The sequence below is a fragment of the Stegodyphus dumicola genome, chromosome 12, assembly GCF_044657685.1.
Source record: "Stegodyphus dumicola isolate Sdum_Otavi_A_Nest chromosome 12, ASM4465768v1".
NCBI classification, from domain to species: domain Eukaryota; kingdom Metazoa; phylum Arthropoda; class Arachnida; order Araneae; family Eresidae; genus Stegodyphus; species Stegodyphus dumicola.
In genome coordinates this window covers 115,463,518-115,491,340 of record NC_140779.1, presented here as the reverse complement: position 1 = coordinate 115,491,340, position 27,823 = coordinate 115,463,518, and the positions used below count along the sequence as shown (strand labels likewise).

The window sequence follows — 27,823 nt, the reverse complement described above, 5'->3', positions numbered from 1 at the left end:
TGAAATAATTAAGTGCACTTTATCAAATATCATGTTTTTAGAACATGATATTTAATAAATTTTAAAACACACAAAATATGAAAGCTTTCGGATTTTTTTACGCTTAATTTTAGTTATGTAGAAAATAGTAGGAATTTATAATTAAGAAAAATCTTTAAATATTTAAGCCAAGATTATTAAGCGTCGTAGTCTGACTTCTCATAATCCACCTAGGACGGCACTGCAATATGGTTTTGTAGCTGACTGAATTTGATGGTTCCGTTTTTATGAACTTATTTCGTTTATGAGACATGGTTATTGGAAGTCAAATTTTAATTTCTATAATCCGTTAACAAATGAGATTTTCAAACGCTATAGTTAAGCGAGAGATTTCACAGCCAATTGGTTTTTCCTAAAATGATTGTACTCACTTATTTCAGTTACAAAATATGTATTTATGCAATACAAAATATGCAAAATATGTACTGAGAAAAAAAAGAGCTCATCTGATGAAACAAAAGCTAAAAGCTTTCAGATTTTATATTACGTCCAAAAGGGCTTTTTTACGGTTAGAGAACATTTGAGCCAATGTTCCTTTGGACTAAAAATATTTAAAAACAGCAAATCTCTAGAATTTCCGATAAACAGTCTCGCGCGCTGGAGTTAAAAATAATTTTTTTCTTACGATGTTGCCATTGCTCACTTTGAAATCGTTCAATTTGTTAATTAAAAATTCGTTAAAGTTTTACAAAATAGGAAATAGACAATAAAGCAAAATCTAAATTCCGAATTCCGTCTTCCACATGCTCATATTCGTGTGGAGGACTACGTTATTCAAAATTGGATGGCTCTATTTACCGTGCAATGTGAGAAACGTTTATACATTTATGATGAAATATCCTGATTTAATAATAGCGTAAGGATAATGAAAAGTGTTTAAGGGCTGTTGTTTTCAAATTTGCATGATGTGTCAAATCTCCGGGAAAGATGCTGAAAATAACATCTTTCAATCGCCATATGTAATTATCAGTGTTGAGCCTTACCTGTTTCCGAATCACTTTTGTGTCTTTATTATCACTTTCCAAATAAAAGGATGTTGCTAACAAATGTTATCTCCATGCATCATTTTCAGAGAAATAATGTAGCGAATGTAAAAACATCTAAGGAAACACTTATAATTTTATCGATAATTATAAAATATGCTTTTTTTAAATATTTTCTGATTTTGCTATTGAATTTTTTGTAACGTAAGTGTGAAGAAACTGATGCTTAATAAATTAAGTTAAGAAGACAAAACATTAATCATAAAAAGACAAAAAAATATGTTTTAAGTTATCTAAGAAAACTTAACATTGATATGATGAACTGAGAAAAGACTGATAAAAAAATAACAACACTTAGTATAGTGTCGGAACCCTAAACATATGCTTCTTTTAAACAATTTGTGATCCCCCCCCTCATGTGTGTGTCCGATGTTTTTGATATTTATGGATTTTTCTGATCTTTCTGTTCTGGTTTTCTTATGGTTTTTTATCTGATGAAGTTTATGGGATCTCTGTCGGATTCTGTTGCTTCTGCTCTTTGTTGATTTTATGAGATGTAATGTAAAAAGAGTGATTTTTAGTAATAAAGTTAAAATGACAAAAATAGTTATGTAGGTCATCTTGTTAATAAAACTGAACACTGATGAGATAAACTTAGAATAGATAAAAAAAAATTAATGGCAAAACTTGCCATTCCTTCTGCACTTCTGATATTATACTGCTTTTGAAAATTCTATTATTTTTTCCTTGAATTTTATGTGGCGAAAGAAAGAGTCCGTAGAAAACGATGCTGAATAATAAAGTTAAAAAGATAAAAACAGTTTTGTTAGCTAGAATGAGTTCAAGAGCATACTGGTAAATTGCGAACTCAGTCAAAACGTATAAAAGCTTAACAAACGCTCTGCGACGTTAAAATCTGAATTATTTCAATTTTTTTCTCTTTTTCTATTTGTAAGGGAAGTATTGTAATCGCGAAAATTTTCGGGTATCGTATTTCAACAAAAATATCCATTTTGACCGTTATCCAATGCAATTTAAACATGTTGACATTCTCTACGAACGGTTCACTAAATGAAAAATCAAAATCAATTTCGATAAGTCTTCAGTTATCATTTTCAGCAAAAAAAGTCTCCTTGGAAATTTCGAAGATATCAAAATTAACAATAACATCATGAAAAAAGAAACACAGTTCAAATACCTTGGTATTCTTATGGATAAACGCCTAACTTTCAAAAATCATATTAATTATGTCAAGGAAAACACTCAGAAAGCCTTCATGTCTCTTTATTCATTACTTGGAAGAACCTCACAACTTAATATAACCACTGAAAGGTTAATCTACCTTCAAACTATCAGACCAATTGTTATGTATGCAGCACCAGCATGGGCAGCCACAGCCAAATCTCACTGACAAATTTTTCAAACTCAACAAATATCCATTTACGTATTATATATAATTCACCATGGTTTGTCAGAAATTCTGTATTCCACAATAGCATCAAAATTAATTCTATCAACAACGAAATTCAAAAATTGCAGAAAACTTCCACAAAAATTGTGATCAGCATGATAATAGTGTCATAAGAAACATAGGAAACTATAGACTTAGGAAACTAGGACCATAGAATTATTGACAGTAAAGAGGCTCTGCTCCATTTTTTATAATAATAATAGGAGAGAGCATCTAAATGTGTACATTTTGTAAATACTCATCACTCTCATCTGTTTATTTACTTTGAGCCTGTTATTATACACAGGAGTTTGGACTTGATCCGGTACCAAGATCAATTTTATTTTAGTATTATGCATTTATCCTAGTTTTCACACTACGATTTACCTATTAAACCAAGATTTTACTTATTTTACCATTTATTTCACTTTATTAATTGTTTAGCATCTGTAAATATTTTAGTTTTCTTCAAATAATGTCACGTGACTCACCAAAATTCTGTGATTCGCCATCTACCTGTCAATCATCGTTCTCACGCGATTATAAATAATTGTGGGACTTGCATATATTCTACTTTTACTCACTATCTCTTTTATTTCAACGAAAATAAATTGCCGTGCTTATCAATTGCCATGCTTATCAAGAAATGATGCCATGCCTACTACATATGCTTATCTTAGAAAAATGCCATGCTTCTACGATACTAGTAATTTTCGCCACCGATAGATGGCGACTCATTCGCTGTTTCTTCGACTTCTCATGGAAGAAGACACGAAATTCCAGCTAAGCATCTCAGGGGAAATAACTTCGATCTTCAGATCGAATACTCGTTTTTACCGTAATTCACGTGGCATCTGTACGTAAGGCCAGAATAAAGGACACTTTTTCCCAAAACGGGTTGCAAAAAGGATTTAAAATGAATGAGAAGAGATAATTTTCGTGACGTCTGTACGTATATTATGTATGTATGTATCTCGCAAAACTCAAAAAGGAGTAGTCTCAGAACGTTGAAATTTAGTATATAGAACTGCTATAACATGCAGTTCTGCACCTCCCTTTTCGGTTGCAACCGGCCGCACCAAAAGTTATATAATTATATATATGTATTGTAGGGATCCTTACTTTTAACTAAGTGTTGAGGAACCTAGTGAACTACTAAGCGAATAATCGCTCAAGTCGAAAAATAGAAACATAAACTCAAGAAGAGTTAATTCCCTTTATTGCTCAAAATAAAGTTGACAGATGGTCCCTTTCTCAGGACGTACAACAAAGCCTCCACTTGGGCTTAAACTCAAGAGAAATAAGAACTTATCTAATGAATATCTAAAGAGATTTAGCCGAAGCTAACACAATTTCTAATCTATTTTGTTCGTAATATTAAATAAGCTAGCAAAGCTATCAAGGGCACGTAATCCGGCCGAACCTAGTAGCAGCATTCAGGAAATCTAATTCTCTCTCTCGAAGTCACTTGCAATTCGGCTTAAATACTACTTCTTCTCATTTGCATTTAACGCGATTCTAAAACCTCATTTTGGTAATAAATTGTAAGCTGAAGCTGGAAGAGATAGGAAAGGTAAATAAACCTAAAATAACTATTATAAACTTAGGATATACCTTACAATATATACACTCACTCTATTACTCAGCGCCGTACTAGCTAAGCCTGACTTTTTTACCATAGCAGCAATATTTGTTTACGTGTAGAAATTCTAATTGTAAAATTGTTTTTTAATTGTTTTAACTGTATTTGTTGTTTTATATTTTTCAATTTGTAATAAAGATATTTTGAGGTTTTTATGTATTTTTGTGTTTCTGAGAAGTAAGAACTGAATCAATCGAATGACAAATATATTTCTAGTGAAATTCGAGGAAACATGTTTAAATGAAATTCAGGATAAAGAGCGTATAATTTAATATTCCGTATAAGGAAGTCATATGGTGTACACATCGGATTATTTTAATCATGGTTCAGGATTTCTTTTCTAGAAATACTTGTCCACATGCAATAAATATTAAAGCAGAAATCATTATTGCTGACTAAAATACCATTTCTCAACTTCATAAGATTACGATTAAGGACATAAAATAAGTTAAGTGAAGATACTATAGCAAAACTAAGCAAAGTCGTCATGGTTTCTCCTCCTTTTCTCTGTAATTCTTTTATCCAAGGTCTGTTGACCCACATCTTGCTAAATGATGTTTTCTTCTTCTCCTGCCAATCGCTCTCATCATCGTGGGAGATCAGCATCTGGACATTGGTCTGTCATTTTTCATTCCTATAGAAAGATATAAACTGACTTCGAATGTTATATAGCTAAAAACAACTAGAGTAAAACTGACTATAAAAACATCAAATAAACTACACTTAGATCGAAAGAGAAACTGGTAAGAAATACATACACCTTTTCGTGAACAAAAAAGCAATTTAATAACGAATAATTACGCTCAGAAAATAAATTTAAGTTTCTGTATATCTCATAGACCAAAATTCGCAAACCTGACAATAATTCTGCTCCTGAATTCGATAATGTATTCTGCTTTTAAATTTATCATTAATTTTATCAGGAGCTACAATAACATATTTTGTGACGCATAATTAAAATTTATATTAGCTTATGTAAATTGATATTTGGATCGAGAAAGAAAATCATCTAAAAGTCAGAAGTATACGACTTTTTGCTGCCCTCGACTCGATGCTATAGCTCGAGTCATCTCAATACGATGTAATAGCTAAAACATCTAACAGAAATCTCTTAGCATTTTGGAATAGCTTTGACGTTCTTTTTCAGTGCCAGAAATTTCTAGGTTCGTCGTTCATTCATCACGTTCGTCAGAGCAACTTCAAAACTGGCAGAGAGGAAACTTAAGTAAGAATGCAAAAATTAATGTTTTAAAGACATGAATACAAATGAAAGAGAAAAGAAATAAAATGAAAGAAAGAACTAAAATTTAGATAGACTTAAACGTGCGTAAACTGTTAATTTTTTGCTTTAAGCAATTTAATTATGATGTTTTTGTGTTCCGGTTTTTATATCTTTAGTTAATATGCATGCAATAGTTGTAGAATTTGTTTACATTTAAAACTCTTACTAGTGTAGTGAATTAAGTCAGTTGGTGCAGCAACTTCGATGTCTTTTTGCCTAGTGTGACCAAAGCTAACTTTCAATTTTGTGCATCGAAAGATTTGTCTTCCTACTTCCTACCCGAATTATTCGTTTTTGCCTACAATCTCTAAACTCACTGCCAGAATGAGTTTTGAGTGTCGTGTTTTATGAAAATGAGGTAGAACCGCTATTTAATGGAAAGTTCAGTTGCTTCCGTAGAAGAGGTCGGTAGTTCTCAGTAAAGCGTGTTCTGCCTTCTGTCCACGCCATTGGCCTTAAGCCTACATTCTTATCCACTTATTCTTACACTTATTCTTACCACGCCATTGGCCTTAAGCCTACATATCTTACTACATTCGGCCGTAATCTTACGTGCCTGTTAATATTTGCCGGTGAGGTTTAATTACGGGCCAAGTTGGTTAGTTTTTTCCGTACAGCTTCGAATAAGTTTAAGTTAGCTAGAATTTAGTTAGTTTCTTGTTTTCTATCTTAAAGCCCAAGTGAAAGCTTCCCTGTAAGTCCGAGAGAGGCCAACTGTTATTATTCTTGAATATATTCTTGAAGTTGAATAAAAGGGTAATTTAACCCTTATTTGGCCTTTGTTTCTTCAGTTGTAAGAAGAACAGCTAAAATAGTTGCTATACTCTTGTCTAGTTCTAGTTGCCAAAGGCACATAATTTAACTAGAACTTTATTTTACAATTTTAAATAATAAGATGTTCTGAGGTTTGGTTTTATGTATTTTTGCCTTGCCGCAAAATGAGAACTGAATTAATTGAATGTGAAATATATCTATAATGATATTCGAGGAAATAAGTTTCAATGAAGTGCAGGAAATATTGTTGTAATTTAATAGGCCGTACAAGGAAGTCACTTGGTGCCACATCAGATATTTTGATAATTATCCTCACGAGAAAACGAGAATATTAAGTTTAACAATCCACTTTCATGTATGTGTTTAAACATAAATAATATGCTTTCATTTATGTGTTTAAATTAATTGTGTTCAATTCATGTGTTTAAATAAACACATAAATTTCATTAACTAATTCACATATTAAACTAGAGAACATAAGTGAATTTAAGTATTTAAACACATAAATTCATTTACGTGTTTAAATACTTAAATCCACTTATGTTTGATTGAAATATGTTTTTGAGACATACATACTTAACAGTTTACCTTCAAAGGATTTGAATTCCGTAATTTGCCTCCTACTGCCTTTATTTTTATATGAAGTACTTGCTTGAAACTGATATTCACTTTAACAAAGAAATTAACTAAGAAGTTAAATACTTCTGTTACACACTACTTATTACCTTTGATATGTTTTTCCTACAGATATTATGCTGTAAATTAAACTAGATCCCACAGTTAGTAATCTTTTCATTTTCTATTTCATCTAATAGTTAATTAATATATTAAGAGGCAATAATCTATAACTAAGGTGTTCCTTAAGCTGGTTATTTTAATATTCTTCACGTACGCCACGGATGATTAATTTGATTGCGGTTTAAAATGCTGTACTTTGCGGAACTTTTATCGCAATTCTATTAAATTATGAAAGGACAGACTTTAATGTTTTATGTTAATGAAGGGGTTAAAGTAATTAAGATAACATATTGCCTGCACTACTGAAATTAACCATCAAGTGTTTATTAGTTCATAATTGCATGTATGCACGAAACTTCTTTTTTCAAAATTTTATGTAGTACAGGGAAGAGTAAGAATATTTTAACAACTTTCTAATGGGAGTTTATTACCAGGCATAATATTGTTGGATTTGGCGTATATTTCAGTTTGCATTAATTTGTACGCATACTAATGTAAGATAAAGCAACTAGAAAAATGCCTGTAGCCACTGCTGAGGTAGACTGTGCAATAAAAATAAATATAATGGCTAAAAACAGCGAGAAAATATATTTAAATTTCTTTGTTATTCAACATCCCGAGCTAATTTTTGATATTGGTTTTCCTTCGCATTTAAAACTTCTCAAAATCTTTGAATTTCCAAAATGAGAGAAACAATTGTATAAATTTTTCTCGTTTTGGTATTCAAGGATTTTTCTTAAGAATTAAAATGTTAAAATATAAATGATTTTGAAATTTAGCTTGACCATTAACCATCAGCTGAATTTGAAGCTACGTTGCAGTTTATGTCTCAGCTATAAGTAAATAATGTCAAATGTGATTTTCTTTTATGTAAAATAATATTAAAATAAGCTTAAAATTGATTTAGAACGTATAGAGATGAATGGGCAGAATAGATGAATGTTTAGATGAATGGGCAGAATTTTGTCATTATGATAAACTTACGTTTATCAGCAGTTAACTATCGTATATTCCGGCATATAACGCGCACTTTTAATACAAAAAATGAGACTTACGCCGGATATAAAACTGATAGACTTAAAAATAAGGAGAGGATTGGGCATACGAAATTTGATTCGTTCGAACTCCGTTAGTTATGGGAATGGCACCCACCACTGTTGATATGGCATATTGACCCCTAATCAAACACTCACAGCAGACAGAGGACGATAATCAGATTTCAGTCCAACCTTACAATCTTTTGTATATATATATATATATATATATATATATATATACAATCCTTTGTATATATATAAACAGCCGGTTCTCATTCAACGCATGCGCAATCGCTTTGTAATTCTAATCATTTTGCATGTGTTACCTCACTTTACATTTCTTGTAAGTTTGGTTCAATTTACATAATTCCTTCACGGTGCTGCAGTTTTCATAAACATTAGTGTATACTGTAAGCACCAGAATGACACTTTTGAGAATTGCATCAACTTTCGGAATGAAACTGAACACTGAATTGGACATTGTTTCCACATGTTAGCTTGTTCTGCTCCTGTAAAATTCACTGTTTCAATCTAGTTCACATTTGTTTCAAAGAAGTTGGCGTAGGGGAAACTTTAGGTGAAGAGCTACGTTGTACCTGGATATACGAATTATCCTCATGAGGCCCAGATTAAAATCGTTAGTAAGTATTGAAAGATTTTACTAAATGCGAAAGGCTAAAGAAATCTAATTCACTAATTCAGAAGCCTTGACAGAGCTAAAATGAGAGAATGGTTAAGAAAGATTGGTTCTATCCTGTTGTCACATTCAGATACAAAATTTTAAGTCGCTCGCACTATGTGAAACATTTGTTTTAAATGTTAATGCCATAATAATTCTTACATCTAAATAATTCTTCCAATTTTACGTCTATTAATTAGCATCTTGATTAAAGAGCTGCAATATTAGCAGAAACTTGATCTTAAAGTTTGATCGCGCTACGATCAATGAAGAATGCTATAAAATGTCTTTATTATCCAAACATATATTATTTCAAGTTGCCGTAGGCAAAATCAATTTAAATTTTGTTTTAATGAGATATAACTGGATATTTTCGTGTGTAAACATATTCTAAAATATTCGCTCTATGAAAGAGTTTTCTAGTCTGGTTGGACGTACGTTTTGAAAGTTGTGATGAAGCACTGGCCGTAAAAATATGGCTCAAAATCTGCTTAGTTGCTTAGTTCTGAAAGTACCGGTTACTGAATTTTGCATTTAAATGACTCCAAACTGAGCTTTGTATTTTCACGTAGGGAAAGAGAGAATGAGGTCTAAAGAATATTAAGCCTCTTTTATCATTTCAAATATTAATTTTACTTCGAGTAAAATTACCGGATTAATTATTATTTCACTCCATACATTATTAAGCGACTAAAGAACGAACTCTTAACTTACGTTGTTTCTTAGAGTTAACCACAATAGGGTACAAAAGTAATGCTTTAAAAAAATGCAGAATATGTTTATACATTTTAGAACGATTTCAATAAAGAATTAAAAAAACAGCAAGTGGTTTGGAATAAAAATTTCTGGCAACAGCTAGAAGAAATAAGCAATATCCTTTCCTGCTTAAAATTTATTCTGCTTTCAAAATGTCGCTTGTAAATAAACTGCGGATTGAAAGATACATTTTTTTCGCTTTCCGAAGAGAAGTATTCCTATACCATAATTCCGAAATGCTGTGAAATGAATGGCATTAAAATTTCTGAGTGCAAAATCAGCAACATTATTAATCGGAAAGGGAAAAACCGCCAATCATTACTTCTACATGAAAGGAAGGCTCCAAACAAATACCCGAAAAAAGCTATGTACGGTTTTCTAAAGTTAAATCGTTGTTGACGCAGAAATCAATTGCAAAGATTTTAAATACATAGTTTCAACAATAAATAAAGTAATAAACGAAGATTTACAACCTGAAAAAGTTAAAAAACATAATGTTCAGCAGCTTTTGCCGAGGCATATGGCTCAACGCAGAACAATTTGTTGATCCCTGTATGAAAACAATTTATTAGCAGGAGATAAATAGAAATACACTGTGACCCTCGAATGACTTCAACAACAAAAAAAAAAAAAAAAAAAAAAAAAAAAAAAAAAGGCAAGGCTGTTTATAATTTAAAACGAAGAGAAAAAAATTGTACAAATGTGGTTTCGTCAATACGAAGAAAGAAGGGGGTTTATGTTTGTTGCTGGATTCTCTTACGATGAGAAATTAAAAGCAAGAAGAATGGAAAGTATAATGTTAAATTCAACGTAACATACTACCAAGAGGAAGTTTTATGTCCTATATTTGCACAAGAAATTCCGCTTTATTATCCCAATGTCTTTGAAACTTAATCAAGACAAAGAAGCAAGGTCATATTTCAAAAACACAAAAGCATTCCATGAAAATTTACAACTGATAAACGAATTGCATTTATGTATTTTGAACATATTCCTGCCAATTCCGCTGGCGTTTTAGCTACGGATTATCATTCCTCTAATTTCTTGATAATAGGCTCTTTCTAAGCGCAAACCCACTACGGTTCATGGACTCTGTACAGTAGTGGAAGAATAATGGAAATCACTACATCTGGAAATTTTGCTAAAAGCCCTTCTATCATACAAACACACTGCAAACTTAATGTCCAGAAAAAAGAATAGCAGATCAAACTTTTACAAAAATGCTAAGTTACATTTCAAATATGTATTAAACAGTTTCGAAATCCTTCTAAAAATGTGTAAACGCCCTCTGTATTTACGTAACTTTACAAAAATACTAAATTGATGAACATAAAAAAATTTCATTGCTTTCGTGACAGGTTTTCATGCTGTTACAGTTTTCGTTTTGACTGCGACTTTTTTCTTGTTTTCTGTGATCTATTACTTTTTTGCTTATTTTACAAATAGCATTTATTTCACCAAGCTTAGTGTTTTTCGATAAAAATTCTATTGTTACGTAAGAAAAACCTATTTATTTATTGTTTTATATTTTTCGATAAAGAATGGGAGAAATGTATGTTACTTTTATTTCGATATTTATAAATCAGAAAAGCTATTACAAGAATTTCAGTTTCAGTTTTTAAGTTTTAGGTTCAAATGGATTAATTGTCCGCAGAACCGCATTATTGTTAAAAAAAATAAAGGAAAAGAGATTTTTATCAGTGTTTTCCCTCCTGCAATAAAAACATTTTTTCTGCCGTTATATTTAAGGATTTTTTTTTTTTTTTTTTTTTTTAATGTCTTGAAATTAATGGAATTTTCTGAGAAATAATTGCACCAGTAAATTTTATTCTCGAGAATTTAACTAGTTTCTAGAAGTCAAGCATTTATATATATATATATATATATATATATATATATCCGTAAATGTCTCTCAAATAGAATGTCTGAATGGAACGAAAATCGGTATGTTTAGATTACGGGTTAATGAATGTACAAGAAAAGAAAAGCTCATGATAAGAAAACGGTATCTGTAAAAGAAACATCCATTCTTTAAAAAGTACCAAAAATTAATTTTCGTTTTTTGAAAAAATATCTGAAAAAGAACTCTAATGTATGATCATTAATAAGAAATATAGTCTCAAGCTGCTGATCGGTAAACATCATATTGATTTTTCAGTCTTTTGATTTAGATTGTCCAAAATTGTTGGATAAAAATTCCTTCTTAATCGCGTCCTACAATTAAAGATGATAAAAATTCCTTCTTAATCGCGTCCTACAATTAAAGATTAAATTAAAGATGATAATCTGCTTTTTATTGTTTTCGTAACATCTAGTATTCTTGGCTAGCATAAACAGCTACAGGCATCTTTGAGAGTCTGTAAGCCAATTATCGCTAAAACCCTAGAAGATAAATAAAACAAAGGGGAAGATTACAACAGAGTTAAATGCTGTTGCGTTCTACCGATTCGTAGATTTTGAGTGACTGATGACAGCACTTGATGAAGAATCAAAACACAATTTATTCGCCAGTATTAAACAGGAGAGTTGCAAAGACACGTTTACAGTCGTCCAAAACCACGACAAACCCGTTGAAACAATTAGCAACACAGCTTTCAGGCTATCAGGCTAAAACTGTAAAGACAGTTTTACGGCAAAGCTTTAAATTACAACCTCCGACTCGCTCTCAAGCGAGTTCAGTCGCTCTTAAGCTACCATTGAACTCAAGATACTTTACTACCACTCAACATACCAACTCTACTCCAATTTATTGCCGCTATTAGCATACGTTATTCATGATTTGTTCTTTCTTTATATTGCTTCTGTGAGCGCTTTAGGCATTCAGTGCTTCGGAGTCGGTCCGCAAGACAGGCTAGCAGAGGGGAGGGCTTATGGAAACGGTATATATAGCTTTATACTATAGCTATATATACCTTGCCTGCCTTATAGCTATATATATCCTGCCCTGTATATATATATATATATATATATATATATATATAAAACCTTATACTATAGCTACATATAGCTACTCCGCGTAAGGGCAGGGTATGCATAGCTTTTTACCTGCCTTCGAGAACATTGTAGGGAAAACCGGTAAGAATTTATTGTAGAATGTTCTCGCTCCATCTCTGGAATATCGCCTATTTTGTCGCCAAATGGGCGATTTGGCCAAAGATGGCAACCCTGCGTTTCTTTGTCACATTCTGGCACCCCTAACCCCACTGTGAGGAGTAGTTATCTTTCGGCAGCTGGGCATTTGGTAACAATACTAAACCCTTTTATTTAACTCAGTTATTTACAAGCGGCACAGTATTTGTGCCTACAAATGCACCATCCGCTTGTGGCGATGAAACTAAAAATAATGGGACATTAAACTAAATTTAAAGATAAGCTAGCAAACACGCTCTCACTAAACTTTTCACTTCTCTCAATTTAACCTTCAGTTTAAATATACTCTCGCTCACCCTAACTCATTTACATTCTGGCGAGGAAACGCGAGAGAAACAAGAACGAAAAGGCTAACAAACTAAAATAACTATTAGTAAAAATAATATATATCTCACAAATTTAATCCGGACTCATTAGTGAACCGTAAACTAATCTATAGATTCGATGCTAATTTTCAGTGTTCCAGAAATTTCAGTATTTCCATTTTTGCTGCGTTAGCGCGGATGCTTGTGCTCAAACACAGCAAAGTCTAACAATGAATTTATGAAACAGACAAACTTCAGAAATTCTGGGATACATAACCGGTTTGCAAAACTTTCTTTTTGTTAAATGGAACCGGTTTCGATTCCAACGTAATCCTTTTTGACACTAACAATGAGTAATTCTTCCATAAATATATATATTTCATTCGTAAAAGAAATCATATGCACAGCCTTCTATGGCAAACTCATTTGTTGGATATTTTAAACATGAAGAAAGTAATAGACCAGTTGAAATTGATGAGGCTGGATGCCATTATCTATCAATGTGAATTATGAATCCCTGAAAATCAGATTATTACCTGTAATTTCTCCCTATTCCTTTTACCAGTACCAAAATTAATCGATGAGTGGACCTATGTATACCACAACATTATGATTCCCCATACTAATAAATCACAACCTATGAGAAAAAAAAAATATCTCTATTGGAAATGTAAATTTAAGAAAAATGAAAAACCAACATCATCTTTACGCTAATCTATGACTGGTTAGTTTCTTAACTTGCTAGTTGCTATGATATTAAGGAGAATTATTAAGGCGTACTCTTAGGGCCTATCTGGAATTACCAACACGATACGTAGCATACGCTAGTTCTTGGACGGATATCATACGAATTGGGATGTTCAACATTTCTCTTGGCCTGTGCATTCACCAGACTTTTATTCATTGAATTCGAGTACAAGTTTTATTAATCTAATCTTTAAATCTACGAGTGGTACTAATCTATAAGCTTCTGTAAGTCATAACAATTGAAAGACCAGTACCGCGGCTATAACAGATGTCAACATATAGAAACCACATTAACTGATTATTGTGACGACAGAAATCTTGATTTTGTTACGTTCTGCGTGTTGAACTGAGTTGTAATCATACGAGCTTTTTACCATAAGTTAGCTGCATTAAAAGTCTGGTTTTCATATCTCTTATCTTTTATAACTGCTCATTTCCTTTTCAGTAATACAGTAAAATGCAAATATATTATACACAATTCTTGATTCGTCATTTTGCCGGTAACATAGATTATAAAATTTCCATATCGTCAGAGATTACTTTATGTTATCTGATAATCTACATGCAAATATCTGCCATGTTATTTGTGTTGACTGCTTTTATTGTACAATTTATGAACTATTCTCACCCTTTAGATGCACACCACTATGTTGAGCTGTTTTAAGTAGCAAATGGGCTATTCAAATCATCAAATCCTAGCAATATTGAAAAGATTTAAAATTCAGAAACGCGAATTTTCGCACTTTTTTCCCACTAGAGTGTTTAGAATCCTAGCATAAAATCCCATAAACGTTTTAATTCAAAACTGGTAAGGATAACTTTTGTTGAAATCGGAAACGAAGCGTTTATTAAAAAGTACTACAGTTATTCAAATTGCGGTTAATTGGTCTTGGATGACCAGTGTTATCCCCGTGGCTGCCCTCAGTGCCACATAGCAACCGTGCGTTTTTGAACCCTTAAACTAGAAAATTTATTTATTTATTTATTTTTGGAAGAGAATTTAGCTTTCCATATTTAGAACTTACCTATATTACTTCTTTAAATATATTCCATTCCCTCCTTAACAGTTCTTTAATTGAAAAATGTTTTTGGAAATTTTGTGTTTTGTGCTATTTCTGAAGCATTTGTTATTTTTTTTTTTTTTTTTAATTATGCTGAACCTTAAATTCCAAGACTTTTAAGTTGATAGCTTTTTAAGTGTATATCTTCTTCATGAAATTTAATTTGTATTTTTTAATAAAAAAAAGACGAAAGTACCTTCTTTTACCTTCTTTTACCTTTAAAGTACCTTCTTTTTAAAAAAAATTTTCCTTTAATTTATTTTTTTACTAATCGCAAATTTCAAATTTTGCTGTCAAGAAAAATTTTAATATTTAGCACATTTCTTTTTTTTTTTTTCATTCTTTTTATTTTTACTTCCTTCTGCGAAGAAAAAGAAGTTACATTTGAAGCTCTTTGTAGTACAGTGAATTAAGTCAGTTGGTGTAAGGATTTCAGTGTCTTTTTGCATAGTGGGACCAGAACTTTACTTTAATCTTTTTTACCCAAAAGTTTTGTCTTTCTGCCCGTTAGCTGCATTGCTCGTTTTGACGTTGAAACTCGAATTTTAATATTAATTTTTGTTAACTCTCTTTAATTGTATTTAGTGTTTCATGTTTTTCTGCATTTTAAAATTTTTAATGTTTTGAGTTTATATGTATTTTTGCCTCGAAGTGAAAACTGAATTGATTGAATGAGACGAAACGAAATTCAAGGAAATAAGTTTAAACGAAATGTAGTAAAAATATATATAACATAAAAGGTCGTACAAGGAAATGATGTGCTGTTCACATCAGATATTTATATGAAGGATTCAAGAGATGCGAAAACGTTTTAAGACTCGGATTGGTTTAAGAAATATAGAATTCATCTCACCTCTCGTTTTGATGTACAGATCAGAAACGGTACATTTATAAATGATCATAATGCACTATAAGATCAAAGGGAAAATATCGCATTTAACTGAAATACGATATATTTAGTGATAACTAGAAAAATTCATTTTGTTCTCTTTTTTTTTTTTTAAAAAAAAAAAGAGGTCGAAAAGAAGTCTGTATGTAATAAAACAAGTAATAAATTAGATAACATAATTAGAATTTTTTATCCTAATGTAAAGTATTGCTTTATTCATGAACTGCTACAAAATAATAAAACTTTTAGTTGTATAAGATAATTAATTTATAGTTAACAATATCTTTAAGATAAACAAATTTCCTACACGAAACAATGAGTGACGGAGAAAAATTCAAATGCACGAATAATCCAAACGATCTGTTTCATTTTTGAAAAAGTTCAGATTGTAAAATGGAATGCTGTCACTTAGCAATTCTACTAAAAATTCTGTGACAGTAAATAATAGGGGGATCGGAAAGTAATGTCGACAACAACATGCTAAGGGCAGAAGTGGAAGCAAATTCATGTCAAACACTCTTAACTAACCTTCGTCGATCATCCAAGAACATTTAAAGCAGAATGGAAAAATAAGCAAAGCAGGTGTTTGAGTCCTCATAATCTGTCCGAAAAGAACAAAGCCCACCTATCCATCACATGCAACGTATTGCTTCAACGGCACCATACAGAACCGTTTTTTGGTCGTTTGATTAGTGGAGACAAAAAAAAATAAGTCCTATATAATAATCCAAAACTCAAGGCAGTTTTTTAATAGGGCTTACAAAGGGTTTACATCCCGAAAAGGCGGTTCTGGGTGTTTGATGGAGTATTCGCGGGATTGCTCATTTTGAATTGCTGAAACCTGGAAAAACTGTTAATGTAGACCTTTATTGTGAACAATTGAATCTAGTGAACCAATCTTTAATCGAAAAATATCTGGCGATTGTCAACGGAAAAAGCGTCATTCTGCAACACAATGCAAGACCGCACTGTGCAAGACGAATACTGGAAATATATAATGAATTGGGGTGGGAGGTATTGCCTCACCTACCATATTCGCCGGATACCGCACCCTCGGATTTCCATTTATTCCGATCCCTACAACATTTTCTTAGTACCAAAAAATTTGAAAATTTGGATCATGTCCAAAATACCATCTTGAGATATTTTACTCAAAAACCGATTGATTTATATCGGTCCGGGGATTGAAAATCTGCACACTAGATGGCCAAAGGTTGTTGATAACGAGGGTGATTACATTATTGATTAAAAATAAAAACGTGTTAAAAATTTATTCGTGTGAATTTAATGTAAGAAAGCGACATTACTTTCCGGTCCCCCTAGTATTTAGTAAACATAAGTAAAAAATCCTTTTTTTTTTTAACTTCATTGAATTATGAATATTTTACGAGTCCTAAGTAAAAGGACTGCTACTATGCAAAAGTAAAATAAATTCACCAAGACTTAATATTCATAAAACTGCATCAACAACTAACTACGTTTCCGCATTTCGTATAAAACTCTTTTTTTAAATCGTTTAACACATATCATATGCATTAGGATAATAAGGTTTCAAATATCCATTTTAAAAGGAAATCTTTTTCATTTTTCCGTTAAAAAATCGTATAAGGCCAAAGTCGCAAAGACGAAATTTTTCAAAGTGCAAAATCGTTGGATTATAAAAAATTCTTTTGACACTAGAGAAATTGGTACAGTAAGAAACACCTCTCAATTCATATGTTGCGCTGTGTCATTTTTAAAATATTATGCAATATAGTTATCTGTCGTCCAATCTTACTAACTGGGAGCATTATTTAAAACAATGTTGCGTGTTTACGTGTTCGTAACGGATTGAATGCACCCATAAGCGACGGTAACTTGATAGAATTTATTTTTCCAAAAGAAACAATTTACGTTCTGTAACCTTCCATTAAAGCACTCGTAAATATCTTCTCAGCATCTCAGAGTGTTATCAATAGTAGCATTTCAAACTACTAAGAACGTTAAACATAAAGCAATGCAAAGCGCATTTAAAGACCGAAGCTCACACGAACATATCTCAATACAAGAAGAAAGAAAATAATTTCGGGTTACACAAAAAGATAGCTATATATTTGTTTCGTTTTTCTTCTGTCAATCGTGTATTTTTTTTTTTTTTTTTTTTTTTTTTAGAACTGGCAAATAATACTTTTAGATTGGTTTAGAAACAAAGTATTTTTGTTTACAATTGTTAATTTACTGTCAGTTTTAGTATGGGGTGCAAAAATAAACATTTTCGACATATTGTCCATTTTCGTTTCCATAAAGGCTATGGAGCTTAACAGAACGCATGTATCACAATTTGTTTAAAAAATTTTCTGCTGGAGATTTTTCACTTGAAGATGGCCATCCTTCTGGCCGAACTTCTGAAGCTGATGATGACAAAATGAAAGCCATGAATGAATCGAATTATCATACAACTGGCGCGAAGATTCCAGAAAGTTTAAACGTTTGGCACACAAAAAATTGGAAATCACATAAGATGTTTTTAACTCGTAAAGAAGCTCGATATTTTGAGTCCGCATGAATTGAAAGAAATTCACCTAACACAAAGAATCAATATCAGAGATACGCATTCCAAACGTAATGCAATCGACCCCTTTTTTAAACGAATTATAACCGATGATGAAAAATAAATGTTCTACTATAACATTAACTGAAAAAGGTCATGGTCCAAGCATGATGAATCAGCACAAATCATATCGAAAGATAAATTGCATAAAAAAAAAGATCATGCTGTCAGTTTGGTGGGATTGCAAATGGGTTGTGTATTTTCAGCTGTTTCCAAGTAACCCATGTTTATTGCCAAGAACTTAAAGGAAGCAGTCAAAGATGAAAGGCTAGAATTGGGAAATCTCAAAGGAATCGTGTTCCACCACAGCAATGCGTGGCCTCGCACATCATGAACAATAATTCGAAGTTTAGAAAACTTCTTTAACGGTAAAAATTTAACTAATGACAATGGCCTCTAATCGCATTTGGTTTGAGTTTTTTGCTTATAAAGATCAAGAGTTTTACCGGCGCGTAATCACGAAGTTACCAGAAAGATGGCAAAAGTTATAGAAGATATTTGATAGATTAAAGTTCATTTTTGTATAGAAAAAACTGAGTTTGACACTGAAACCCGAAATTACTTTCTTGCCAACCCTATATTTTAAAATTACGAGGGTGACGATTTTCCCATCCTTACCTCCAAAAGAACTTCTGCTCACATTATTGTTTTTCAATACTTAGAAAATCCGAAATTCACGTATCACTAAACCTAGACTACAAGTAAGGTATTCCAATGTTAATTGATTTTAGGCAGTGCTTTAGGACATAGGTTTAAAGCAAAACCACTGTTTATTGAGCAAATGTATTCATTCTTTATCAAAGCTCTATCGATTATTCGAGCCATTTATGCAATAGAATAGTCAGCCATTTACATAATAATGTAGTTACTAGTCAATGTCTGCTTACATGAATGAGCAAGGCTGACATCTCTAATCGCAGAATATAAACTTGCAGAATACGCTTTGCTCATCTTTTGCATATTACCGCTTTGAAGTACAACTTGCACAAAGAAAAAAAAAAAAGGGGACAGTTCTATATATCCCGTTCTCACATTATATCTACGACTGTCTACTCAGTTCTCCCATCAGAGGCTTCCTTCCTCAGCTCCAGGAATCACATAGCCTCAAAGACCTTCTTCAGGATTACTACGGACAGCCGGGCGTCAGAGTATGTCTAAGAGAAACATAATCATAGCAGATAACCAGGTCTAGGCACCTGACGAAATGTAAAGGCAGAAAGCCTCTATTCATATATATATATATATATATATATATATATATATGTAATAATAAAATTCCATAGTCAAGAATACACTTAAAATTCTAACTGTATGTTCTTTTCATTTTTCATGGCGACGGTCTCTTATTTGAAAGTACGTGGAATTAAATCTACAGCCCCGTAGTCAAGTTGTTTTTCCCGCCTTTTCTACACGTACAGTTATAGAATGTTCTGGAGATATTTAAAGCGAACTGGAATGGCTGACGAAGCTGACGTCATTTCTTGGAAGCTCCGCCTTTCCAGAGGCTATAAAAGGACTCACAAAGGAATATCGGGGTCTTTTCTTTAATGTAACGATGCCGTAAACTCCATACAAAAAGTTATTAGTAATTCTTTTTTATTTACTCCGGATATCTGATTTTGTAACTGCTATTTCTCGTGAATAATAATAAATGGATCCTGTTTTTTTAAACTTATCGTCTGATAATTTAAGCTACGACTAAAGCTGGTACATCACACACACACACATATATATATATACGACTTACAACCTAGTACTTACAATCTAGCTTGTAATATATATATTGTACTTACAATCTAGCTTATAATATATATATATATATATGTAAATACCTCTAAACCTACTAAACCGTTTTGCTAATTTTACACTAACATACCCAAAACGTAAGTTGGAGCACCCAACAAAAGTAATACACTATTATTAAATCCGTTTAACAATAATAAGGTTGAAAATATAAACAACTAAAAATGGTTGCTGGTGCAACGATCAGGATAACATGACTGACCTGTAGTGTCAATTGTGAGGTCAAAGCGGGCGGAATAAATAAATAAATATCCCATTCTACTAGGCCGATTGGCAAAGTTTAACTTGCGTTTTTCATGTCTCGAAAGCGCAATTTAAGATACATATATATTATACACGGTGTTCCAAAATGACCGCATAAACTCTGCACAGCTAGATTTCTCGTTGGGAGTACATAAAAACTGCCCAAAGAAGCGTTCCTCTACGATCCATAGCTTACGAGAAAAATTTGAAAAACAAAGTATGACATCATTGCTGGTGCAAGAAAAAAACACTTTATTGAACTTTTTCAACAACAGTATTGGCATATCTTTCCAGACGATAATGTTTAAAACGGTCGCAGAAACATCAGGAACGTTGGTCTCTTAATGTGTGAGCCGGTATACTCGGGGTTCCCCTGCTTGGACCATATCTGTTACCTAAACGGCTCTCAGGGCAGTCGTACTTGGTGTTTCTCAATGAGGTCTTAACCGAGTTCCTCAATAACATACATTAGCTGCAATACAAGGACTTTGGTTCCAGCATGATGGGACTCCGGCGCATTTCTGTGCTCTTCTACGTGGTTGGCTGAATATGGAATACTCCGGCCGCTGGATCGGACTTGGGGGTCCGCTTCTATGGCCGCCACGTTCGCCAGATCTGACACTGTTGGATATTTTTTTCTATGGGGCCATCTCAAGGAACTGGTGTATCGAGACGTAGTGACAACACCAATGGACTTAAATTCTCGTCTGCATGATGCTTGTGCTTCGGTAGACCCCGCGATGCTGCAACGTGTGATGATAGACATTCCACAGCGTGCTCAACCTTCCTCGACATGCACGGCGGGCACTTTGAACATCTTCTTTAAATTGTGCATATAATGCTGTTGATATGTTCAATAAAGTGTTTTCTCTTGTACCGGCAGTAACGTCATGCTTTGTTTTTCGTATTTTTCTCGGAAACTATTCGTACAGGAACGCTTCTTTGGGCAGGTTTTATGTACTCCCAACGAAGAATCTAGCTGTGCAGAGTTTATGCGGCCGTTTTGGGACACCCTGTATATCATATAGATGGTTTTTCCAGATGGGTGTCTTTTCTAGAAATCTTCTTTCTTTAATGAGAAAGGCCTTTCATCAAATATCATTCTAAGAACCCTCTCAATAGTAAAAATAATTTTTGCTTTCTTTCAACTAATGGTCTTACACTTTTAAACAACATTGTATGCAATGTTAATACGCCCGAGGTCTTTTGGCGGGAACAAACCAAAAAGTATCATTTTGGATTTCAAACTCATCACCAAAAATTTTTACATTTGTCATATAAATTCTCTAAATGAAGGATTCATTCCGTGGTCCCGTGGTATAAGGATCCTTACCTATAAATGTCGGAACAGTGTTTATAAAATTCCACACAATATTTTGAAAAATTCTTTAGTTAAAATATACATCTACCGTTCATATTTAAGAAACAAAATCTCACCTCTATGTTTTTTTAATATCCTACCCATGCCCATACAGACCGATAAATGTTTAACTGCAATACTTAAATTCTCAAGATATTTTCCAAGATATTTCTGGCCTGTGTTTTTTTTTTCCTCTCAGAAGATTAGTTACATCCTGAACTAAATCCTAAGTAAAAGAAAGGAAAACCAAATAAGGGAAGAAAAATATTTCTTTTTAGGATTCTTTTGGTACTGCCATGCTGTGACAAACGGTTAAGTTAGGTTCGGGATAACGACGCATTTTTCCTTTTCTTCGGTTCCTATGAGTTGTTAATCCTTCAAGTACAATTTAATTAGTAATAGGAAACTGTTCATCAAGTGGGCCATTTATTGTGCATAGCTGGCTCATCTCTTGACATGATACCTAACTGTAAAGCTAGAAATGATTAATTTTGTATATTAAGAACAGAGCAGTGTTTCTAATTATTTTGTAATACGACGAGGAAGGCATAAGGACTTTGTATCCTGATAATATACACTGACTACCAATAAGAATTTGGACACCAGTGATAGAAAAGAAAAACTAACTTTATTCAAAATCAATAGTTGGTATAGCCTCCACGAGAGGAAATTACAGCGTGGACCCTCCGGGGCATACTTTTCACAAGTCTTTGTATAACAGCTAGTGGTATTTTCTTCCACTCGGCTTGGAGAAGACATAGAAGTTCCTTCACCGATTTTGCATGGGTAGTGCACCCCTGAATTCGGCGATGCAAGTCGTCCCAGAGGTCCTCGATAGGGTTCAGGTCTGGACTCTGGGCAGGCCAGTCCATTCGATGAACTCCATTGGCACCATACTAAGCCTTGGTTAACGTCGAAACATGACAACTGGCATTGTCGTCCTAAAAGTAACAGGGTTCCAATCCGTAAAACTGCCACAACGTAGAAAGCACATTGTCATCCAAAATAGTGCAGTAGGCATCGGAGTTGAGCTTACCATGAATGGGTACCAAGGGTCCCAGCCCATACCAGGAGAAACACCCCCAGACCATAATTCCACCTCCGCCGAAATTGACTGTTGGCACAATGCATTCTGGCAGGAGACGTTCTCCAGGTAGACGCCAGACCCAGACCCTGCCATCCGAACAGTAAAGAGTGAACCTTGATTCGTCACTCCAAAGAACCCGTTTCCACTAATCTACGGTCTAATTTCGATGTGCTTTGCACCACACTAACCGAGCAGCGCGGTTGGACTTTGTGATCAAAAGCTGATGATCAGCAGCACGACCATTAAAACCAAGCAGATGTGCTTCTTTGCGGATGATATTCATTGAAACAATACTCCCGGATGCCTGTTGAAACTCCTCGCGGATGAGGGCCATTGATTGGGTACGGTTCTTCCGAATTTCTCTGGACAGCACTCGTCGGTCTCTATCTCCCAGTTTCGTTGGTCTGCCGACTCGGGAAGCATTCCGACAATCACCGCTCACCTTCCACTTCTTAATCACATAGGCCACTGTCGATTTCGTGTATTTCGGATTGCTAGATATGTTCCTTAAGGATCGGCCACATTTGTGATACCCGATAATTATACCTTTCTCGAAATCAGAGAGCTCCGAACTGCGATGCATCTTGCATGCGACTGAAGCCGATGCTGTTTCCTACACGATATATACCGGCTGAATCCGTGACGTACCTTAGGACCGCAGATATCGTCATTTGCATAGGTGTCCAAATACTTATTGGTAGTCAGTGTAGAAAATATTGCCCTCCGAGACAAATAAGTGCAAGCAATTCAGGGAAATGAATGCACAGCTAAGTCTTGAATAATTACCTTTTCTTTATTAAATAATAATACAAGTCTCCACGTTACATTAATTTACGATGTAAGGATATCACAGCGAAATGTTCCTTGCCATTTGGTTTTGCCATTTTGAATAACTAATATTAATAAATATTTAAACGTAAGATTCCGTGTTGTATATCTTTAATTTCCAGAAGATTAATTCTTAAATTGGTAGGGCTGTTTTAACTGTTTAGTCTAAAATGGCTTCAAATGTTAAATTAAAACCTGGATACCTAAATCCTATTGCAATTTCTTTTTAATCTTTTAAAAAAAATTTTTTTTTTTATGTTTTTGAAATTTGTTTAAGTTCTTGAGCTTTAAAGATTAATTTAACTCTCTGAGGCATCAGACAATACGCTGAAATTTCCAGCTTGCAAAGTTCTTTTTGGAAGCTTTTCTTACTGCTTTTTTCATATTTAAAGCCAAAAAAAATATGAACTCTCTTAATATACACTTCCATTATTTTTACAGCAAAAAATCTCGCAGATACGTTGCTGTTGAATATATGAGAAATATGATCTTTAGACGACTGGTCCTTCATTCACCTTCAGCACTCAGTGTCTACGAGCTGCATACCCGGATTAAAGCTTTCGAGCAGAAAATGCCACAGGAAGATGTTAAAAGCCCGTTTGATTCAATGCCGTAACGTACTTATTTATATTGGTGGCAGCATTTCAAAATACTTATTTTTTACCATGAGTTTAGTTGTATTTTCTTGAAACTTTAATAATTTATTTTCATTAGTAATACGTTGCATAAATTTCATTTTAATCTGGCAATTCTTTCATATCACTGCAACTTAATCGAGTCCGTACGCTTTTGTTGTGGGATTTCTGGCATAACTAATTTAGGATAAACAATGAAACTAATTTTAATAGTGTACAATAATTTATCTTTCCTTGCTTTTTATCAGATTGAAACCATGACTTAATCATATGCGATGGCAACACTTGCTAAATATCAAGAATTGTAAATGAAATCGTAGCATTTTATTTTTGCTGTGCTATTTTCTTTGAATTTTTAACCTGCTCTTGTTCTCCTATGGCTCAAAAGCTCAGATATTACTTCTTGAATATTCCTGATCGCCTCAGGTTTTAGCCAGAAATAGGATATTTAAGTCGACGAAACTCTGTGAAACTTGAAAAAAAAATGTGATGCAGACACCGCATGACTTCTTTGCACGGCATATTACATTATACACATTTTTGCTGCTCTTCATATAAACTCATTTCCTCGAATTTCATTAGAGATCTATTTCTCATTCAATCGATTCAGTTCGTGGCATGGCAAGAATATATAAAAACACAATCTTCATTAAAAGTAGTAAAATACAGAAAAACCTGAAACACCATATAGAAGTCCCATATACAAAATTTCAATGTTCTACGTCTACTCGTTTTTGAGTTATGCGAAATACATACGTATGTACAGACGTCACGAAAAAATCTCTTCAGAATCATTTTTAAATCCATTCTCCATTTTGCAATCCCTTTTGGAAAAAAAAAATACTCTATTCTGCCCGTACAGATGTCACCCAAAAACATCGTTCAGGTGAATTCGAGAGCCGTCAAAATGGATATTTCTTTGTAAATATGATAACCGAAATTTTTCGCGATTACAATGCTTCCTTTACTTTGCACAAGGACGTAAAAAATCCCATATTCGAAAACTTGAAATTTTCGGAAATTTTTTGTCATTCAGATCTTTCGACTTTCTAGCAAAAAGAATTGGGAAGCGTTTTAATTCGAAGCTTTAAAAATAAATATTACTGATATTCACTAATAGCATTCCTTGAAAAATGAACAGGATTCTGTCTATTTCAATGGCTCTGGGTCACCAATATCACCTCATCAGATCTGATTACCAAGCTCTTAATTTGTATATGAGAATAAACGTTCCCGTTATGCATTTAACTGTCTCAAAACTTTAAAATCCTGTCCCTCTGTTCTTGCTTTTATTTTGAAAGTTTCATCAATTTACGTTTATTCAATTTGGCAACTTTTAACCGGAAAAGACCTTCGTATAGAAGGAACAAAATTTTATTCATTTTCGTTACGACATTTACTTTTTGATTTATATATATATATATATATTTACTTATCTATTTATATTTACCCATTATGTTACCAGACTCGGTGAACTCAGTTTTTTTAATTCTTCTAATGTTTCTAAATTCTGAATTTTTGCTTTAAAAGTGATTGAATTATATTTTTCTTGTGTTAAAGTTTTATACCTTTAAGTAATCGTCATGCAATAGTCATAGAATTAACAACAATTTAAAAGCCGCGCTAAGCCTAACGAGGCCGCCATTTGTTTACATTTGAAACTCTTAATGGAACAATGAGTGAAGTTAGTTGATGCACCAACTTAAGTCTCTTTTTGCCCAGTGAGACCTAAAGTTTACTCTCAGTTTTGAGCAGCAAAAAGTCAGGCTTCCTACCCGCTGATTTAACTGCTTGTTTTTCGTAGAATCTGTAATTCTGATTGTAAAAACTTCTTTTAATTAATTTTATCTGTATCAGGTGTTTTAGAATTTTCTGTATTTTACAAATTTTAATGAAGATATTTTGAGTTTTTATATATTTCTGCCTTGCTGGAAATGAAAATTTAACTAATTGAATGCAAAATACATCTCTAATGATATTCGAGGAAATAAGTTTAAATAAAATGCAGCAAAAAATATGTATAATTTAATAGACCGTACAAGGAAGTTATTTGGTACCCACATCCTATATTTTTTATTTCCTGTGAAAAGCAGAATAAATTGGGCGCACATAATTCTTAACTCTTCCCTAAAATTTCGCAAATCTGTAGAGCAATTGTGAAGCTAATTATTTTATAAATAGGCATGTTATTTTCCTGGTATTTTTATTCTAAACTTTCTTTCATTTTCTCTAAAATTAGCCCGTTGCAAGAGAAAAAAGAACAGTTCTTTCTCCCAGCCGATAAACACTGCGCAAACACTTAATTGACAGAGCCTGACGAGAACTTTGGAGAGTTTAACGAAAGATTAAAACAAAGAAACGGACCATCATCTTGATGGAAATTATTTACCGGCGTTCATTTTACGCTGAAAGGGCAAGGACAATGAAAGAACTGCGTTTGCAGTAAACCAAGAACAATCGGTACTGATCTCTTTTGTCCACTGTTCGACAGGTAAAAGGTTTGTTTGAGTTTGCTGAGAAAAGTTTTATTCTTCTGTTGTTGGCAGAAGGAGTTAAAAGTTATTCAGAAGTTCTGATCTGAAGCCCGTGTAGAATGCACGAAGTTATAGTAGTAAAGAATTAGTTGTCAGTTTTGTTATTATTCGCATTAGAAGTATAAATCAATTAAATTTATGTAGCTGTAGTAAGATATGCACTTGAGATAAGGTGAAGGTAAATATGTGTTCACGGAGGCAGTATGTCATTCAATCTTAAATTAGGTTATAAAATTACCAAAACGTAATCGGAAACGCTGGCGGTTAGATAGTGAACGTAGCGATAAGCTGGAAAAAAGATCTTAAACGAAAGAAAAAGGATGTTTTACAGTGAATCCAAAAATTTAGCGATGAGTATATTTAACGGTGCGTTAAAATAATACAACTGCAGGCCATTAAAATTGCAACACCAGGAAGGAATGATCTGACTAACGTCAAAATCACATAAAAATGATTAGTATGCAAATGATTAGTATTTCAGCGTATTTAGACCACGCAGGAGGCGGAAACGACATCTGAAGCACTGCATGAAAGAAAAGTTGTGTAGTGGATTTCTCATTCGGAAAGGGCTTTGTAAGGTTGAAGTTTGTTCAGAATACTGTGATATGTCTCGAGAAGAGGGAATGCTTACTAGCAAGTTTCGGAATTCGATGCAGGCAGGATCGTTACCTATCGAAAGTGTAGATTATCGTTCCGTGATACGCCCGTTGCACTTGGTCGACATCCAACCACTATCATGCGAATAAGGAATCAATAGATTTCTGAGGGTCATCCTGAACGGCACGCATGATCTCAACGCACTTCTATGACTAACGCCAGAGAGGACAGGCATATTGTGAGGTCAGTCCTACAAAACCGTACGACCACATTACGGACCATTAGTCAGGCAATGGGCATGTTTGCAGCACGCCCAGTATCACTTCGTAAGGTGCGTTGATGTTCGCTGTACCGTGGACTATCAACAGGCCTACCATTACTTCGGCTTTCCCTGACAATGCAGCATAGAGAGAGAGACGGCAGCTCTAGTGCACCAAACGACAGAGCTGGGCACAGGAGTGGCACAATGTCGCCTTTTCAAACGAATCCCGGCATTTTTTCTAAATTGAATAGTTCTTGATATTGTGAATCTAATTGAAATTAATTGTGTATAATACAGTAATGGATGTATTATATTTTGTTTGTTTGTTTGTACCATAGTTTTTATTTAAATT

The 27,823-nt window shown here is 33.3% G+C and overlaps 1 protein-coding gene across 14 annotated transcripts in view; it reads left to right on the top strand.

Moving 5' to 3' along the window:
• LOC118181291 (FMRFamide receptor-like) overlaps nt 1-27,823 on the top strand; it is a 647,035-nt gene that overhangs the window by 604,932 nt on the left and 14,280 nt on the right. Inside the window, exon 1 of one of the 14 annotated variants that reach the window (XM_035367081.2) lies at nt 24,038-24,055. The exons of the other annotated variants lie outside the window; for them this stretch is intronic. The gene's annotated coding sequence lies outside the window, so the exon portion shown is untranslated. Of the gene's footprint in view, nt 1-24,037; nt 24,056-27,823 lie in introns of those variants that run through there. 14 annotated transcript variants of the gene reach the window in all.